This window comes from Bubalus kerabau, chromosome 8 (assembly GCF_029407905.1).
Source record: "Bubalus kerabau isolate K-KA32 ecotype Philippines breed swamp buffalo chromosome 8, PCC_UOA_SB_1v2, whole genome shotgun sequence".
Lineage (NCBI taxonomy): Eukaryota > Metazoa > Chordata > Mammalia > Artiodactyla > Bovidae > Bubalus > Bubalus kerabau.
The window spans coordinates 31,862,511-31,882,264 of record NC_073631.1 but is presented as its reverse complement, the minus strand read 5'-3'; the positions used below and the strand labels follow the sequence as shown (position 1 = coordinate 31,882,264).

At 37.6% G+C, this 19,754-nt stretch overlaps 1 pseudogene; it reads left to right on the top strand.

Annotated features, from left to right (window-relative positions):
• Positions 1-17,153: 17,153 nt before the first annotated feature.
• LOC129658817 (60S ribosomal protein L6-like) lies at positions 17,154-18,355 on the top strand (annotated as a pseudogene).
• The last annotated feature ends 1,399 nt before the right edge of the window (positions 18,356-19,754 follow it).

Here is a 19,754-nt window from a genome sequence, read left to right as displayed (position 1 = left end):
GTAAGGACCAAACAGAAGCAAAATAGTTTAAGAAGAGGTGGCAAGAATACCTAGAAGAACTATACAAAAAAGATATAATGACCAGGATGACCACAATGGTGTGGTCACTCACCTAGAGCCAGACATCCTGGAGTGTGAAGGCAAGGGGGCATTAGGAAGCATTACTGCAAGCTAAGCTAGTGGAGGTAATGGAATTCCAGCTGAGCTATTTCAAATCCTAAAAGATGATGCCGATGAAGTGCTGCATTCAATATGTCAGCAAATTTGGAAAACTCAGCAGTGGCCACAGGACTGGAAAAGTCAACTTTCATCCCAATCCCAAAGAAAGGCAATGCCAGAGAATGTTCAAACTACGGTACAATTGCACTAATTTAACATGCTAGCAAGGTAGAGTTCAAGCTAGACTTCAGCAGAACATGAACTGAGAACTTCCAGATGTACAAGGTGGGTTTAGAAAAGGCAGAGAAACCAGTGATTAAATTGTCAATATTCCTGTTGGATCATAGAGAAAGCAAGGGAAGTCTAGAAAAACATCTACTCCTGCTTTATTAATTATTCTAAAGCCTTTGACTGTGTGGATCACAATGAACTGTGGAAAGTTGTTAAAGAGATGGGAATACCAGATGGCTGTACCTGTCTCCTGAGAAACCTGCATGTGGGTGAAGAAGCAACAGTTAGAACCAGACATGAAACAATGGACTGGCTCAAAAATGAGAAAGGAGTACGTTAAGGCAATATGTTGTCACCCTGCTTATTTAACTTCTATGCAGAGTACATCCTGTGAAATGTAGGACTGGCTGAATCACAAGCTGGAATCAAGGTTGCCTGGAGAAATATCAACAATCTCAGACATGGAGATGATACCACTCTAATGGCAGAAAGTGAAGAGGATCTAAAGAGCCTCTTCAGAGTGAAAAAGGTCCATCTAGTCAATGCTATGGTTTTTCCAATAGTCATGTAAGGATGTGAGAGTTGGACCATAAAGAAGACTGAGCACCGAAGAATTGATGCTTTCAAATAAATAAATAAATAAGGGACTTCCTTGGTGGTCTAGTGGTTAAGAATTTGCCTTACAAAGCAGGGGATTCAGATTTAATCCTTAGTTAGGGAACCAAGATTCCACATGCTACAGAGCCCCTTATCCAAGTGCTGCACTACTGAGCCTGCATACTCTGGAGCTTGAGTGCCACACTAGAGAGTCTGTGTGTTGCAACTAAGAACCACAACTAAGACTCAACATAGCCAATTAAATAATATTTTTTTAAAAAGAAAATAATATTTAACTGGATCCAACAATAAAAGCAAGGCTATGTATTAAAAAATCCACTCAGTCGTGTCCGACTCTTTGCGATCCCATGGACTGTACCCTACCAGGCTCCTCCATCCCTGGGATTCTCCAGACAGTAATACTGGAGTGGGTTGCCATTTCCTTCTCCAGAAGATCTTCCCAACCCAGGGATCGAACCTGGGTCTCCCGTATTGCAGGCAGACACTTTACTTACCATCTGAGCCACCAAGGAAGTCCAAAAAAAAAAAAAAAATCCACAAGTGATATCATATTTTTTATTTCTCTTTTATTGTTTCCTGTTTTACCCATGAAGAAGAATTGGGTAAGTTATGGAGCTGTTATATATGCTTCAGTATATATTCTTTGAAATTATGTTTTAGAAAATTATTCATACTGAGACATACATAATAAAATGAGGATTGTCTTGAATGTTGAAAAGCAAAAATTTCCTCTCTCAGAACATGTAGAAAATTTTAACAACTATTATTGATGAAACATGCCTATATCACTGAAACCAAGTCCACCTGAAACTGAGTTCCCAGCTGAGTTTATGATTAATCTCTATCCCAACCTTCATTCACTGTCCTGTCTTGCCTGTTCCCCTCTGGATTGAGGATTAACAAGGAGAAGGGAGTGGTACTAAAACCAATCAAGACATTGTGAGGTCTTCCCAGGTATAAAAGCTCCTCCTGTCCCACATTCCTTGTTTGGAGACAAGAAAAAAAAGTCTTCCTAGTCCTTCTTTGAGTTCCAAAGAGCAGGCTCAAGCACTTACTAATTAGAACACTAGAGTCACAGAACTCCTAATTCCTCCTGAAGGGATATAGATGGCAATCTGATGAATATTTTTGAGCTGTTCTGTAGAAACTAAGATTCCACCCATATGGAAGATGGTCATTACATGCTGACCACAAGCGCTTAGACCCCTGAGTGCTTGGAACCAGAAGGCTGAGGTTCCCAGAACATCACACCATTACCTCACCACCAACCAGAAGAAAATCCATGAGCTGGTTACATATCCTCCAACCCTCTACCCTAACACTGTCTTTAAAAACCATAGCCTGTGTTCCCCATCCTGAACCCTCTTCCCTGTGGCGGATTCATTTCGATATTTGGCAAAACTAATACAATATTGTAAAGTTTAAAAATAAAATAAAATAAAAAAAAAAACCCAAAAACCATAGCCTGAAAGCCATTGGGGAGTTTGAGTCTTTTGAGCATGAGCATTCTTCTTGCTTGGCGCCCTGCAAATAAAGACTTCACAACCATATGTGTGTGCTAGTCATGTCCAGCTCTTTGTGACCCCATGGACTGTAGTCCACTTGAAACCCTTACTTTGTTGCCAACACCTACTTTCAATTTGGCTTTGTGTTTTGGGCACTGGGCCCTTAATCCATAACATCACCAATAAGCAAATCATGCACAAAGCCAACAGCACTTCAAGTACACACATAATAAGTTTATTTAGTGATTTGATTTCCTGTCCCTTTCTTGGAATACATTGGTTTCAACCTCTGGATTTTCCCTAAGATTCCTCCACCATGTGTTTAGACATCTTTTGGTAAAAAGTTGTTGGCTATTTTTAAAGGAATATGTTTACAAGAGTAAGATTGAGTAAAATGCATATCAGTGAAGGCAGAAAAATTTGTAATCTTGGGGGGAAAAAAAGATTTTATCTATACATTAGATTTAGATTTACCAATCTGAGTCCTTTTGAGAACTTTTACTCTGTGATATGAATGAAACTAGTTTGGGTTTTGAGTGTCACAGTGTAAGTACCTCCCTTTCCTTCCTGATATTTGTGTTGAAGATGAAAAGCCTTGGGTGAGAGGTGGTACCTTACCCAGCTCTGGCTTCTTGATCTGTAAGACAGTAACTTTATTGTCCATCATTCTTGAGTTCTCTTTTTAGGTATTAACATAAAACCACTTAAAATCAATGTATTTCTTAAATCCTGAAAAATATAATGAAAATAAGTGGGCAAAAATAACTAACAAAACATGAATATAGAATAAAAGACACAAGTAAAGGAATGATTATTATGTTTAAATGACCTTATCAATGAAGTTACCATTGCTTCTCTGTAGTCAAGGCAAATACTGAACTATAATTGTTTACATACAATTGTCATTATTATTAGTGTATTAAACACCTAGTTTTTCAGGACATGTAATCCATACCCACTCCCTGCTGGAAGCACTTGAAAAATTATCAAGAAGATATTTATTTGGGGAACACAAAGGGAATATGTATCTTTTTTGTGTGTGTGATTTTAGTAATTTAATAATATGGCCTTTAATAAAAAACTTGGAACTTAAAGTTATATTTCAACCTGTAAAGAAACTTATACAGGACACTTGTTTATTACAATTTGCAAATATTTAAAATTTCAGAAACAATCTAAGTTTAAAATAAGTTCAGTGGAAACACATTATATGTTCATGGGAGATTGTTTCTCACCATGATCACAGTGGCCCTGCTCCTGTGTACTCTTTTGCAGTGCGACTTTGGCCCTTCACACGTCAGAAGATAGAGTCTACACACTTTTTCCTTGACTTTGGCCTTTTGATTTATTTTGGCCAATAGGATGCAACTTTTAAGCCCAGTACTTAAGAGAACTTGTGTATTCTTTTTCATTCATTTAGAAGACAATCACCATCTAGAGAAGTTGAAGATACTCTATGTGAAAGGGATGTGGAAAGAGGCCCTTGAGGATAAATGCCAAATAGAAGAGAAAAGGAGGTATCTTAGCTGAAGCCAGCAGCAACTACTAAGATGTAAATGAAGACATCTTGGATGTCCTAGCCCTAACTGAATTGCCAGCTGAATGTAGCTACATGAATGATCCCAGTCAAAACTAAGTGGAGCAGAAAATCAACCCATAGAATTGAAAGAAATAAAATATCATAGTTGTGTAACTAACTTTTAGGATGGCTTATTTTTTGCAGATATAGATAACTTACATGGGTTTTTTGTAAACATTTTTCCCCAGCATTTGACTGGTTTTTTCATCCTGTTAACCTGTCTTTTGCATAGCAGAAAATTTGAATTTTTATGAGGTTCAGCTTATCAATTCTTTCTTTCATGAATCATGCCTTTGTGTATGTCTAAAAAGTCATCATCAAACCCAAGATTATCTAGATTTTCTGTTATGATATCTCTAAGGAGTTTTGTAGCTTTGTGTTTTACATTTAGGTTTATAATCCATTTTGAGTTAATTTTTGTGAAGGGTGTAAGATCTGTATCTAGATTCATTTGTGTGTGTTTGTGTGTCATTGTGTATGGATGTACAGTTAGTTGTTCCAACATCAGTTGTTGAAAAGACTACCTTTTCTCCATTGTATCCTGAAAGAGACTATGTTTGAATTAAAAAACAGTACAACAAACAAAACAGTTAAACTTTCTGTGGTGATGGTATGAGGAAATATATGTATATATATTTTTCTAGCTTGTTACTATGTAAATGCTTCCTTATTATAAATGTGTACAATCAATAAAGTACCAACTTCTGAAGATATATCTAAAGAACAGCAGACAGACACAGATAACCACTGGGCTATACTTACAGGATATCCAGTGAAATTTTCATGATGATAGTTCCTGAGTCTCTTCAGTGTAGCACAAATTAAATCTTGTCATTTGTGTGAGTTAAGAGATAGAAGCTATAAATGGAAATATCCTAGAGATTTTTCAATCTTTAATTTCTCCTTTATTTTGTTAAGCAATGAAGAGCTTTCTAGATTTCCCCACCTTGGCAGTGTTCTCAATTTTGTTCCCAAGCCTGAAGAAGGCAATTAAGAAACCCATGGGGCTCCCCATGGAGGGAATGTGAGCTGAGATCCCCAACAGAAATGGGGACATTCATTGGGAATTCACCCCCTTCCAAGGGAGTGTCCCTTTCCACCTGGGGAATACCTGGGGTGTTACTTGCCCAATTCTAAGCCAATGGGGTGTATGTGGATATACATAAGGTTTTCTTGAAATTGTCATGGTGGCTAACTGCTCCACATTACCAAAGTCTGCTTATGACTTCAGATGACAAAGTTCCTGGTTGTAGAGTTGACTAGTATTTATTTTCTCCTTCCGCCCTACGGTTGTGAGACATGAAGTGCCCAGCTTTGGTCTACATCTTAGTTTCTACTTCCTCAAAGACTCAAGAAAGAAAAAAAAAAAAAAAAAAAGGATGGAAGGAAGGAAGGGATAAAGAAAGTTAATAATCAGTGAGTAGGGAGATGATGAGCAATCTGAGTTCATATGTATGTTTAGATTTTGTCTGCTAGGCTGCCTCTAAACTTGTCAAGTTATTATGGTTTCTTTGCCAAATCCCCAAAATATGAATTAAAAATAGCATGTTGCTTTAATGTGCATTATTGCTGAGTTGTTTGTGGCTTCATCATGAAAGTCTGGTTTCAAAAACAGTATGAAAGCGAGGGTTCTCAGCAGGATTGTGAGTTTTCATTTAAAAACCAGAAATGGAAACAAGGAAGAATAACACACCACAGAAGAAAAATGAAACCACTATATACAGTATGACCTAGCCAAAAACAAAAGTAGAAATGCATTTTCTAATTTGTCAGAGGCTTAAGAGACATACAGCAAGTGTATTTTTGACCCCAAATTAGCTGAATTTCTTCTTGTTTCAGGTTTAAAAATGAAATACTTTCTCACAGATCTGGTTTAGAGTTCTTGAAACTGATAAATGCTGTATGTTTTGTATTCATTTGGCAGATAAATAGACACATTCCTAAGTATCTGTGTAAACAAAATTATTCAACTAAAAATTCCCTGTGCGCTAGAGTACCATTTCTTTAGATGTTTTTCCCTTTGAAGTAAAATGTTGGGAAGAGAATGCCATTGATAGAACTATCACTATAAATAACCCATTGTTGCGTATTTGTAAGTTTAAAGTTCTTAGCCTTATGACTGTATGTTTTATGCACATTCTTGTAGCTACCAAATAATGAATATAGCATAGTAAGTCCTTGGTATAAGAAAATTTGATTTTTTGAGAGTAGACAATAGTTTGGATTTTCCCATATGACAATACTTTTATAAAACTTTTCATTTAGATATTGTTTCACACTTCCAAGTATTGTAATAGTAGCACAAAATTTACAAATTGTTTATGTTTTGCCCTATTTATAACTTTCTCTTGCTTCTGTTTCTGTGTGTGTGTATAGATATGTGTGTATAAATAAACACACATATGAATTTATATGCATACATACATGTATATATATAATGTATATCTATATAGATACATATACTCTTTATGTGTGTGTATATTTGTATAAGTATGTATGTATATGTGTATATATATATAATATATGTTAAGAAAATGTAAGAGTTGTTGTCAAGTGTATATAGGATTGCTATATGGAAAAATACAAATTATGTTCTGTGGCTTGTAGTGATCAGATAAACATATTGTGTACAACTTTGAGGTAGGCTTTCATCTCCGACTCAATGAACATGAATTAGAGCAAATTCCAGGAGATAGTGGAGGACAGAGGAGCCTGGCATGCTGCAATCCATGAAGTTGTAAGGAGTTGGACATGATTTTGCAACTTAGCAACTGAACAACAAAGGCTTTGCTTTAATATAAGGAAGAATTTTTCAGCATCTCAATTGACATAGATATGATACTTCATTGACAGCTAAATGCCTCTCTTACTAGATGCTGAGGCATAATTCATTTTTATTGAGGATATGTAAGAGAAGAATTAGATATTTTCTAAATTCCTATAGTGATAGGAAAGAAAACCATTTAAATTTACAAAAGAGCCTCTTAGTTTTTGACTTAAGAATTCAATTTGTGGAGAAGTGGGGTAGATATCTTATATGACACTCTGTGTTTTAAATTTATATGAGAAAGTGGCAAATACAATGGAAACCAATGATTGTCAATAATAATATTACTTTCCAAAACACCTTCAGATCATGATATGGAGTTAATATAAACTCTTACATCTGTCACACCTCTGAATGGAAAAAAAATATTTATAAGTACTGTCTTAAAGAATTATAAGTTCCTAAAATTTAAACAAAAAATAAATCAGTACTTAGCAGAGAGCTAAGAAAAGAGTAAGTTATTTATAAATAATTGTTGAAATAAAAATGAATTAATCACATTAGTAAGTTTTAGTGTTAAATGAATTTTGTAGTATTTTAAATGTTTTTAAATAGATAATCCATGTTTGTTTTTTTACACTAACGCTCTATTAATTAGAACATTTGATTACCTTATTCTTGAAACATGCCAGGTAAAGCTAACTTAGCTCCTCTTTTTTAAATCTGCCAAAAAAATTATCTACCAAACTAACATCTGTTTTGCATTATAGTGCGGCTCACTCTCTTTATGGGCCTCCGCCCTCAATATGCACAGAGTCAAGAACTCACACTAGTACACGCCATTGTTATATTTTGCCTATGCCATATTTATACATATATGTATATACATGTATAGCTGCATATGCAAATACTTGTAAATATTTATGTGTATCTATATTTAATACAGAGAGAGAGGGGTTGTTATTAGCTGGATCTTCTAAGATAATAAGACTTGACAGTTGCTGAGTATTTACTGAGTGCTAGGCTGCAGTCCACGGGGTCGCTAAGAGTCGGACACGACTGAGCAACTTCACTTTGACTTTTCACTTTCATGCATTGGAGAAGGAAATGGCAACCCACTCCAGTGTTCTTGCCTGGAGAATCCCAGGGATGGGGGAGCCTGGTGGGCTGCTGTCTATGGGGTTGCACAGAGTCAGACACGACTGAAGCGACTTAGCAGCAGCAGCAGCAGCAAGCAATATGTCAAGTGCTTTAAATGCTTTTCTTTCTAAATGTTCATAAATGTTTGAAATCCTATTGTTACCATCATTTGAAAGATCTCAATATGTAGTAGAAGTTAGGTTCACAGTGTGAATTTCTGGCTATTCACAGTGTGATTCTGGCTATTCTTAACCGTTGTACCTTATGACCCACACAAAGACAGTCTTCACCATTTCCATACCTAGACACAGATTCATGTCTCCATATCACAGTATGCTCCTATGTTTATTTGTTTCTATGTCTGTCAAGAGTAGTAGTTGTCTAATGGGGGCAATTTTGCCCCTCTGATATAATCAGCGATATCTGGAGACTATTTTCATTATTATATCTGAGAGGGTATTACTGGCAGAGTCCAAGGATATTGTGATTGTCCTAAAATACACAGACTAGCTCCCCACCCTGATACACACACAGCAAAGAATTTCCTGACCCAATATGTTAATAGTGACAAGACTGAGAAAACTTCAACTGAAGAGATAAATATTTGAAGAGAAATGTAAAGGTTTATATGTGTATTTTTACATAATTATGTTTATTTAGAGGACTCTTTGAGTTGTTAGAAGACAATGGCCTTTAAAATGTTTTAGAATTCTCTGAACAGGTTATTTTGACCCATAACACACATAATTTTATTTCTAATTCAGAGAACAATATTGCCTTGTTATCCCTGATACTGAACTGTGTTATATGTCCCAAATATCTTGACTTAGTGTTGTCGACTATGCTCATTAAAAACAAAAAGAAAGCCAAAAAACTTCAAGCATGTACAAGAAACCTGTCATGAATTGGTCTTTACCTTAGTCTATATGGTATTATTTGACCTATATTGTGTTGAGAATGAGGCAAAATAGCCAGCAGTAAATAAACAAGTCTTTTCTACACAGTCATTTACTGCTTTTAAACGGTTTGAGGCTATCTCCATTTCCTTAGTTGGCTACAGCAGACCACATTTCACAATTCAAAAGACCAAGTCATCATCAAACTGCAGTGCCCTCTGGCCTGTTAAATTTCTAGTAATGTAAATTTCCTTAAATCAGGTTTAGTTCTCAATTTGCAGTGTGAGTCATCAACAACCATAAACAACTCTGGAGGAAGAGTTATTGAGAATGAAAAAAAGAACTAAGAAGTATGGAAAAGGTATATATGAGTATAAATTGATGCATATGCAGTAGTCAAAATTTTATGTTTTCCTCTATAAATGTGGCAATTTCACATAGTTAGACCTAAATTAGTTTTGGTACTTGAACATATAAGGCACAGTGGCTCTGCAGTTAACTTGTTAGTTGTTCAGATTGTGGTTCTACATCTTATTGCTTCTGAACTTGAGACTATTGTATAAGCTGTTTAAATATCAGTGCCCAGAGCCTTCAGTTTGCACATTTATTGAATAAGAATATTTTATTTGTCTTTACAGCAGCAGGGAACTTACCTATTTTTTCATAGTTCCATTCCCATTCATTAGACAATGTTGACCAGAGTGGTTGTGGTCAATATATTTTGAACATTTGTTGAATGAATGAATGCATGAAAAATAATAGCATTTATCTCATGGAATTGTTATGAAGCTTCAATGAGATTATGTATGTTAAAGTCCTCAGTATATTTAGTAAATGTTAAATGTTAGCTGTGATTATTATTAATTCAAACAAACAAACAAAAAGACTCCAGATACATTTCAGAAGTTTATTTATTATTTTTCATGTATTTTCATCTTCACTTTGAAAATACATTTTTTGATTCATTTTCATTAGTTTAAACTTCTCTCTGATCTTGGTGAATTTGTGTGTCAGAATCTCATACCACACTTTGAGAAATGTGGCCCTAATTCTATTGTGCATATCAGTTCAGTTCAGTTCAGTCGCTCAGTCGTGTCCGACTCTTTGTGACTCCATGACTCGCAGCACGCCAGGCCTCCCTGTCCATCACCAACTCCCAGAGTTTACTCAAACTCATGTCCATCGAGTCGGTGATGCCATACAGCCATCTTATCCTCTGTTGTCCCCTTCTCCTCCTGCCCCCAATCCCTCCCAGCATCAGAGTCTTTTCTAATGAGTCAGCTCTTTGCATGAGGTGGCCAAAGCATATAGCACTGTGTAAATTGTTTAGTAAATGAATAAATAAATAAATTCACTTCCCCTTTTCTCTTTAGTATTTCTACTCTAGACTGTGGGAGATTAAATTTTCTTCAAAAATATCTGTAACTAGGCAGGTTTCCATTGCAAATAGACACAGTTCCAAGAAACCATCTAGTATCTTAAGGTTTTAGCCACATTCTCTCTTACATAGAGTCCCATGGTTCCTTGGCCACAATGGCCACATCAATCTTCTTGAACCATGTTTATCTTGGGCAGTATCACATCTCTCTGTGCATAATGTAAGGGTGATGATGGCATTGCAGTATTCACTGATTCATAACTTGTTTAAAACTGGTATTCCCTGTGGTAGACTAGGGAGTATTTTTCAAGCTTTTGAGAAAACAAAGCAGTTGGGGCTTCCCCAGTGGCTCAGATGGTAAAGAATTGGCCTGCAATGCAGGAGACCTGGGTTCAATCCCTGGGTTGGGAAGATCCTCTGGAAGAGGGTATGGCAACCCACTCAAGTATTCTTGCCTGAATAATCCCCATGGACAAAGAAGCCTGGTGGGCTACAGTCCATGGGGATGCAAAGAGTAGGACATGACTGAGCAACTAAGCACAGCACATTAATGAATCAACTCTCAAAATTTTAACTCACCTTTATGATTGCTTTATCTTGTTTCACTGAAGTTGTTTTTAATACAAAATTCCATATCCTGCAGCCTCCCCTGGACCATTTAAAAGAGTGGTTAGTATTCAGAGTTGTCTAGTTTCATAATTATTTGTAGAATTTAAAATAATTCACTTGCTAAGCTCAACCCAATGGAAATTGTAGGTATAGGAATCAGTAGGTATAGGAAGGGGGTCCAAGTATCTATATATAGACGGCATGTTGCTGTTGTTCAGTTGCCAAGTCGTGTCTGACTCTTTGCGACCCCATGGACTTCAGCACGCATCAGGCTTCTCTGTCTTTCATTATCTCCTGGAGTTTGCTCAAATTCATGTCCATTGAGTCAATTGTCTCATCCTCTGTCGCCCACTTCTCCTGCCCTCAATCTGGATGGTATAGCATCTTTGTTTTAATCTTTTCCTAGAACAGGGCTTCATTAAACTTAAGCTGAATACTAATTACCTGTGGAACTTATTAACGACATTGATACCCAGGCCCTATCCTCACTGAGCCTAATGAAGTATTTCCAAGATAAAGCAGCCAAATCTGCATTTTAAGTAAGTGTCCTGGTCAACTTGTGTTCCACATTCTCTTAGCACATTTTAAGAAATGTGGTCCTAAATTTTTGCACATGTAGCACTTTGCAGATTGTTGGATGAATGAGTGGATACATGCACTTGTTAAAACTGTTGTGAGACTTAAAAGGGGTATTGTAGATAGTGTGCTAATTAAATACACTAAATGTTCATTGTTAGCTCTCATTATGATTTATATGTAAAAGCATAGATCCAGATGCTTGGAACCTTTTTTCTTTCTCCATGTTTATCATTATTATTCTCATCAGTTTTACCCTTCAAGTCTAGTAAGTCAAAATCAACCAAATAATTACATAAATTATTATTTGACTCATTATGATAATGCAATAAGTTAAACATTTAAGATACTATAGTAATGAATAAAGGAGCAGGGCTAAATGAATCTCTAAGGATTTGTGGAGGTTTTCTAGAGAAAAAAAAGTATTTTTTGAACTGGAACTTGATATGATAAATAGGAATAAGCAAGGTGAAAAAGTAAAGGAAGAGTCTGAAGTGGCAGGAACACTACAGGCAAAATCCATTTCTTAGTTGAATTGCTTGGAGATGGACAAGAGAGGATGAAGACCACAAGGAGACTGTTGCATTAATCCATGTAAGGGATGATGGGGACCTGGGCTAGGAGGCAGCAGTATTGTGGGTATAATGTGGAGAGATTAATAAACCATATGGTTTTCAGTGATGTATTAGCTGAGGGCAGTGGATGAGGAAATAAAGGTGTTGGGTTTATTTCTACATTTCTGGCATAAACCGATGAGTACTGGTTCTTAACAGCATATAATCACCTGGAAGCTTTAAAAAAAAAAAAAAGCCCATACCTGGATCCCACTTCTAGATATTCTGTATTTGGGTGGGGCTCAGGCATAGATGGTCACTAATAGGAGCTACTTGTTTTCTGATAGTGCAGTATTTGCTAGATTAAAAACTGGAACACACTGAGGAAAGTACAAAAGTTGTCCTTTACTGAATCAGATAACATTTTCTTTACTTAGTTCTCAAGAAAATGATATTTTTCCATATGTTGAATATGGGTGGCCATTCCCTTCTCCAGGGATATATATATATATATGTATATACACACACCATAAATATATTAATATATTTGAAAAATATCCTTTAGAAAAGAAAAATTTTTATTTAGTTAATAGGCACATAGGCCAGTTATGTTTATTGCCCCTCAGCTCCAAATTCGCCCTTTTTTTTCCTTCTACTCTGTGATAAAGGTGGGCCTGGTTGAACACTGCAGTACAGAGTGTTGAGGGGACAACAGAGGAGAGAGTGGCCTTCTTCCAGGTTCAGTTCAGTTCAGTCGCTCAGTCGTGTCCGACTCTTTGAGACCCCATGAATCGCAGCACACCAGGCCTCCCTGTCCATCACCAACTCCCAGAGTTCACTCAGACTCATGTCCATTGAGTCAGTGATGCCATCCAGCCATCTCATCCTCTGTCGTCCCCTTCTCCTCCTGCCCCCCCATCCCTCCCAGCATCAGAGTCTTTTCCAATGAGTCAACTCTTCGCATGAGGTGGCCAAAGTACTGGAGTTTCAGCTTTAGCATCAGTCCTTCCGAAGAAATCCCAGGGCTGATCTCCTTCAGAATGGACTGGTTGGATCTCCTTGCAGTCCAAGGGACTCTCAAGAGTCTTCTCCAACACCGCAGTTCAAAAGCATCAATTCTTCCATGCTCAGCTTTCTTCATGGTCCAACTCTCACATCCATACATGATCACTGGAAAAACCATAGCCTTGACTAGATGGATCTTTGTTGGCAAAGTAACGTCTCTGCTTTTCAATATGCTATCTAGGTTGGTCATAACTTTTCTTCCAAGGATACGCGTCTTTTAATTTCATGGCTGCAGTCACCATCTGCAGTGATTTTGGAGCCCAGAAAAATAAAGTCTGACACTGTTTCCACTGTTTCCCCATCTATTTCCCATGAAGCGATGGGACAAGATGCCATGATCTTAGTTTTCTGAATGTTGAGTTTTAAGCCAACTTTTTCACTCTCCTCTTTTACCTTCATCAAGAGGCTTTTGAGTTCCTCTTGACTTTCTGCCATAAGGGTGGTGTCATCTGCACATCTGAGGTTATTGATATTTCTCCTGGCAATCTTGATTTCAGCTTGTGTTTCTTCCAGTCCAGCGTTTCTCATGATGTACTCTGCATATAAGTTAAATAAGCAGGGTGACAATATACAGCCTTGACGTACTCCTTTTCCTATTTGGAACCAGGTGTACTCATTTAGTCGAACTCCTGAAGAGTGAATTGGCTTTTTTCAGTGGTGTTCTAGCATCAAACAGCAAGTGGCACCTCTTCAACCTCCCTCCACACCAACCCCATCTTGGGTGGTTTCCAGCAGTAAGTTCGATAGCACTCCTAGGGGCAGCTAGCAAGTGCTATGGATTCGCCAGCTTGTTTCCCAATGAATCATCAGTAACCCTTTCTCACAGCCCTGCTACTTCCAGGTGACTTTCTATGAGTCCAGATAGAACCCAAACTGGCTTTCCAGTGAGTCAGTAATAACCTAAACTTGTAGCTTCTCAGCTACCCTCTTTGGGTTGGAATAACCCAGCCAACTTTTCCAACAGCCAGTGGTATTCAACAGTACCCTCTGTAGTGAGATCTGAGTCCTGGCTTTGGGGAAGGATTCTTTCCCTCCAAGTTTGTACTTTCCTTGAGTACTCTCCCTCGGTAGCACTTGAGTATCCCTTAGAGTCCACATACCCACCCCCTGACCTTTAATCAATTCCCTATTACTTCAGTCTTCTGTTGCTATTTCTTTATACTAAATTTTCCATCTTTCAAATACTGTGTAGTTTCTGTCTTCTGATTGGGAAGTAACTAATACTCTAGGGAACTAAGAAAAAACATTTTATCTGGTAGGCAAATTCAGTTTTTGCAAGTACAAAGAGTCCAGGAATTGAATAGACTTTTGGAAAAGACTTAAAATGAAATTACTGAATCATTTTCTACTTCTGAGTATGATCCCTTTGGTACATGAGAGTACTTCTGGGAATTATTGTGAATAATAACAGTGGGGCAGAGAAAGCGTTCATAATTCTCTCAGTACCTAGAAATAGCAAGGACACACATGGAAGTTTTCTAGCTTTGGTCTTTTGTGTTGAAAATCTTGTTTGAGTTCTGCTTTATCTCTTAGTTCTTCGCATATTGGCCAGAGTTCTTTGTATCATTCCATGAGAATATTATGACATCTTTCCTTCTCTCCTGGTCCATCTCTGTGTAGGAAAGAGACTAATCTGTAGTTGGGAGAGACTGTTTTCCAAAACTCCATCTCCATGCACTCCCGCCCAAAAGCAAAGTCAGTGGTGAGGAGCCTTGTTAGATGAAGACTAAGGTTTTCTTTATTCCCCTTCTCTTCTTTTCTATTGTGAGCTGCCTTCTTTCAAGTCCTTCACTTTATTCCCTATAGTCTGTCTAGTTAGGTACATCTTTCAAAACCTGTTATTCAAAGGATATCTGTCAAACTTTCTCCTGTTTATTTGTCAAACTGTCAGGTATTTCTTTTATCTGTAGTATCTACTCTAGATTATCTGCATTTAAATCTTCAGGTTAAGATTTCTTTGAATGTGGTCAGTATACAGTGTATTGGATTGGCAAAAAATTCCTTTGGGTTTTTCCGTAACGTTGTACAGAAAAAAAACCTGAATGAACTTTTTGGCCAACCCAATATAAAAAAGTAGATTCCTGGATCCTATTCTAGAATTACTGAATCAGAATCCTGAGAGAGCCAGGACTCAGAATAATGGATTTCTAATAATGTTTCTTCCATCCTAAAATGCTAGCCTCATTAATAATAGTTTACAGTGTTGCCCCCAATAGATATTTGCATATCAGTGTGGTGCTTCTAGCTGTGAAAGCCATTTTCCATTGATTCTAGTACAGATTAGAACAGAGTACAAACCTGGACATTATGTTATTAGGGACCTCGGAGCCTTTGCATGAAGGTTGACTACAGACTCCTTTAGTGCTGGAGGCTAAAGTCCCTAGGCTCAAAGGGTTGTGAAGGGTGGGGTTCACACTGAGCTGCTGAAAGCAATTTTGGGGTTGTTTATTTCCATTCCAGGCAGCACAAATGTCTATAGAGCAGTGGAAAAATGATGGAAGTTGTTGCTACTGAGGAGATCCAGAAGCCATAAGGCCACAATGTTGATGGGCTTTCTATGGAAACAGAGAGTGTCCAGGATAGATAGGATGTGGAAATGAATAGAGAATTCAGACACAGGAGTAAATGCATTTAGTTATGTCTGCGTGGGGAAGTGGGTGTGGGACACAAGATGGACAGATACTTAGTGTTCCTCTAACTCCCACAACTCCCAGAAATGTCACAGTAATTGAATAATGCTTTATCAAAAACAAATTATTTGGAAATGTCCAGTAACTTCTGTACAAGTATTGTCCTGTGGAGTCAAGTGGTTGCCAAATATAGCAGCGCATCACAATCATCTCAAGTGCTAACTTAAAAATGTGGGTTATTGGATCTCGCTCCACTTTTTTCTTAATTTATTTATTTTTAATTGAAGGATAGTTACAATATTGTGTTGGTTTCTGCCAAAAATCAACTTGGATCAGCCATAGATATACATATGTCTCCTCCCTCTTGTGCCTCCCTCCCACCTCCCACCCCATCCCAGCCCTCTAGGTTGTCATAGCACCCGGGGCTTCTCATTATGGTGGCTTCTTCTGTTGCAAAGCCTGGGCTCTGGGGCACATGTGCTTCAATAGTTGCAGCCAATGAACTCAGTAGTTGCGACTCCCAGGCTCTAGAGCACAGGCTCGATAGTTGTGGCCCACAGGCTTAGTTGCTCCTTGGCATGTGGGATCTTCCCGATGGCAAGATTGACATTGACAGGTGAATTCTTTACCACTGAGCCACCAGGGAAGCCTGGAATATTTATTTTTATAAGCTCTCCGAATGATGATTATTCAGTTAGCTAGAAATGTAATGAATAAATGAATGAGTTCAAGGAAATGGGTTAACTTGGCTATTTGCAATCCTGGACTATTTAGCAACCTAAAATTATCCTTTATCTACCCATACATTGGACAATTCATTTGCTGCTCTGATTAAAGGAATAATTCCCAATAAATCATTGAAATTCTTTAATTATTAGTCATTTCCTCTTTCTTTAGAGGTTTTTAATCCCTCATTCATTGAACCAATCCATATTGAAGACTTTTTCTTCAAGTTTCTCTGTCACCTCATACCAATACTTTGCAGAGGAATGAAAGTGAGAGATGTTGGAAAAGTGCATTTGTTTTGACTAGTACTGTACAAGTAGCTGCTGAAATCTTTTTATCTTTCTTTTGAAATGGATTCTGTCTCTAGAAAGTTTGTCTCATTCTGCCTTGCTTTTCATTCCCCCTGTGCTACAACTATTTCATAAAAGTGGCACTAAATTAAAAGGATTCCCCCTTGTGGCAAGTCATTCAACTATTACTCAGTTCTTATCATCTCAGTGTAATTTTAACTGTTAGTAAGTATTGGTGAGAGTCTTAGTCTGCCATTTACTGGTTATTTGACCTTGGCCAACAAACTTAACCTGTCTGATTTAACATTATCATCATAAGAACAAAATGTTTTCCAACTTCCCTGTTAATGTACAGGCTTATTTTGTGCAATCCAAAAACACTTTGTAAACTGTGAAATAAAGTAAATATTAGTTGATGAGATTGAGAATAATGGTTAGCAATTTTCAACAGGAATCTCTGCTTTTGGCGGAAGTGAGTTCTATTGCTGTTTTTCCTTCTTTCTGCCCCATGTATCTTTTTTTTTTTTTTCCAAACTCAAACTAGAAGTTCTTTGATGGCTTCCCTGGTGACTCAGACAGTAAAGAATCTGACTGTAAGGCAGGAGACATGGGTCTATCCCTGGGTTGGGAAGATCCCCTGGAAAAGGGCATGGCGACCCACTCCAGTATTCTTGCCTGGAGAATCTCCGGGGATGAAGGAGCCTGGTGGGCTGCAGTCTATGGGGTCAAAAAGAGTTGGACATGACTGAGCAACTAAGCACAGCACATTAATGAATCAACTCTCAAAACTTTACACTCACCTTTACTATTGACTTACCTTGTTTCACTGAAGTTGTTTTTAATAGAAAATTTCATATCCTGCAGCCACCCCTGGACCATCTAAAAGAGTGGTTAGTATTCAGAGGTGTCTAGTTTCACAGGATTCAACTGAGTGACTAAGCACAGCACAGCACAGAAGTTCTTCAAAGTTTTATGCCATACAATGTCATGATAGAGTTAGGCATGTTATTTAGATTATGTAAATTCTCACTCTCTTTTCTAAGTTATATATAAAAGTCATAGGCACTCTTTCCAGTTGTTAATGACAAGAATGATGGAACTTGAGTAATTAAACTTCACAAAACACCTAAATATTATCCTCCTGAAGATGTTCCTGGAAAGCTATTGGGCCACAGCTAACAAAAATCTCTTCAGTCACCATGTTAGAATTCTGAGTTAGCATCACTCTTAGGACCATTTTGACCATCCTTACAGCAATGAGAGTGATTTTCCTGAAGAAACTGGATAGTGACCTGCTGCTTGTGACTGGACCTCTGATCTTAAATCTAGTTTCTCTGCAAAGAACACACCAGAACTTTGTCATCAGCACCTCCATCAGTGGTGTGAAAAGCCCAAAGCATCTCACTCATGCTTACTTCAAAGAAGAAGAAACTTCTTAAGCTCAGGCACCAGGAAGACAAGATCCTCACAGAGAAGGAGAAGTAAGAGTTTACCGAGCAGCTCCAGGCTAATCAGAAGGCCATGGACTCAAGAATTCTGCCAAAAACCAAAGGTGTTTCTCAGCTGCAGGGCTATCTCTGCTCTGCATTTTGTCTCCCAAATGGAGTTTATTCTCACAAATTGGTGTTCTAAATTTCTTACATAAACCTAATAAAATAACTGATACATAAAAAAAAAAAACCACTGGAATATAGTATCCAGCAGTTTCATTCATTTTTTTTCTTTAATGGAATAAGAAAGAAGTCTCAGAAAAGGAAGTTAGGTGGAATGCCTTTGTGACTCAAGAGCTTAATAGTTTAAGGGAACATGTGAGAAATCTTTCAATCAACAGGACTTTCCATGGTTGCCACTCGTGGAAAAGATGCTTCATCCTGTTTCTCTAAACAGATGCCCTGCTGCCCCCTCTGTATCATCAGTCCCAGGCACTTTGAGTTCATAGAAGCTTTCCTTATAGATGTTCTCATCATTCCATGGAAATAGGCATGACTGTGTGGGAGAAGATCATAAGTGATGTAAAATGTGAATAAGCAGCAGCATCTTTATTGTTGGGTGTATCTTCTGTGTTTAGCAATTCTTCATTTTTCATGAAAACTCAGAAAATATTCATGTAGAAGTTCACTGTGCTGACACACTTCTTCAGTCGAAATAAACAAGGGAAGAAAAGCAAGAGGACCTTATAATATAAAATCAGTTTTTGGTTTTATTTTAATCCAAAATAAACCTGAAGGAATGCTAATGAATACCCATCCTTGGATTCCTTCATTCAGTAAATATTAAATGAATTGTTTCCTGTATATTCTTCCATTTATCCATCTACCTGTCTTCTGAAGTAATTCATAACTTATTTTGTAGTCTGTTACTTTAGGTATTATTCTTACTTATATGTACAATAAATTTGTACAATAAGTTTCCTCCAAATATAGCAGCTTATAAAAAATAGGCATTTTTTATCTTCATTTCAGGGTTCTAGATGCAGCTTAGTGGGGGATCTCTGGTTCAGAGTCTCTCACAAGATTATAATCCAATGTTGCCTGGGGCTGCAGTCATCCCAAGTTTCTCTAGGAGTAGGATTGGCAGCTCCCAAGCTCACTCATGGTTCATATAGCTGTTGGCTGTTTGGCTGGAGCTAACACTTTCTTGTCACATGGGCCTCTCCATAAGTCAGTCCACAACATGGCAGATGACTTTGCTCAAAATGAGCAAGTATGTTAGTCGCTCAGTCATGTCCGACTCTTTGCTACTCTGTGGACTGTAGCCCCTCAGGTCTCCTCTGTTCATGGAATTCTCCAGGGAAGACTACTGGAGTGGGTTGCCATTTCCTACTCCAGGAAAAGCAAGCAAGGGAGAGAGCAAGAGAAAAAGAGAAAGACAGAAGCCACAGTCTTCTGTAACTTGTTTTTGGAAAAAAAAAAAAAAACCGTGTCATTTTTACTTTATTCTATTTGTATGAAGTGATACTAGGTCCAGCCCAGGTTCGAGAGAAGAGGATTATACACGGGAATGAATAGCAGAGGTAGGGATCACTGGGAAC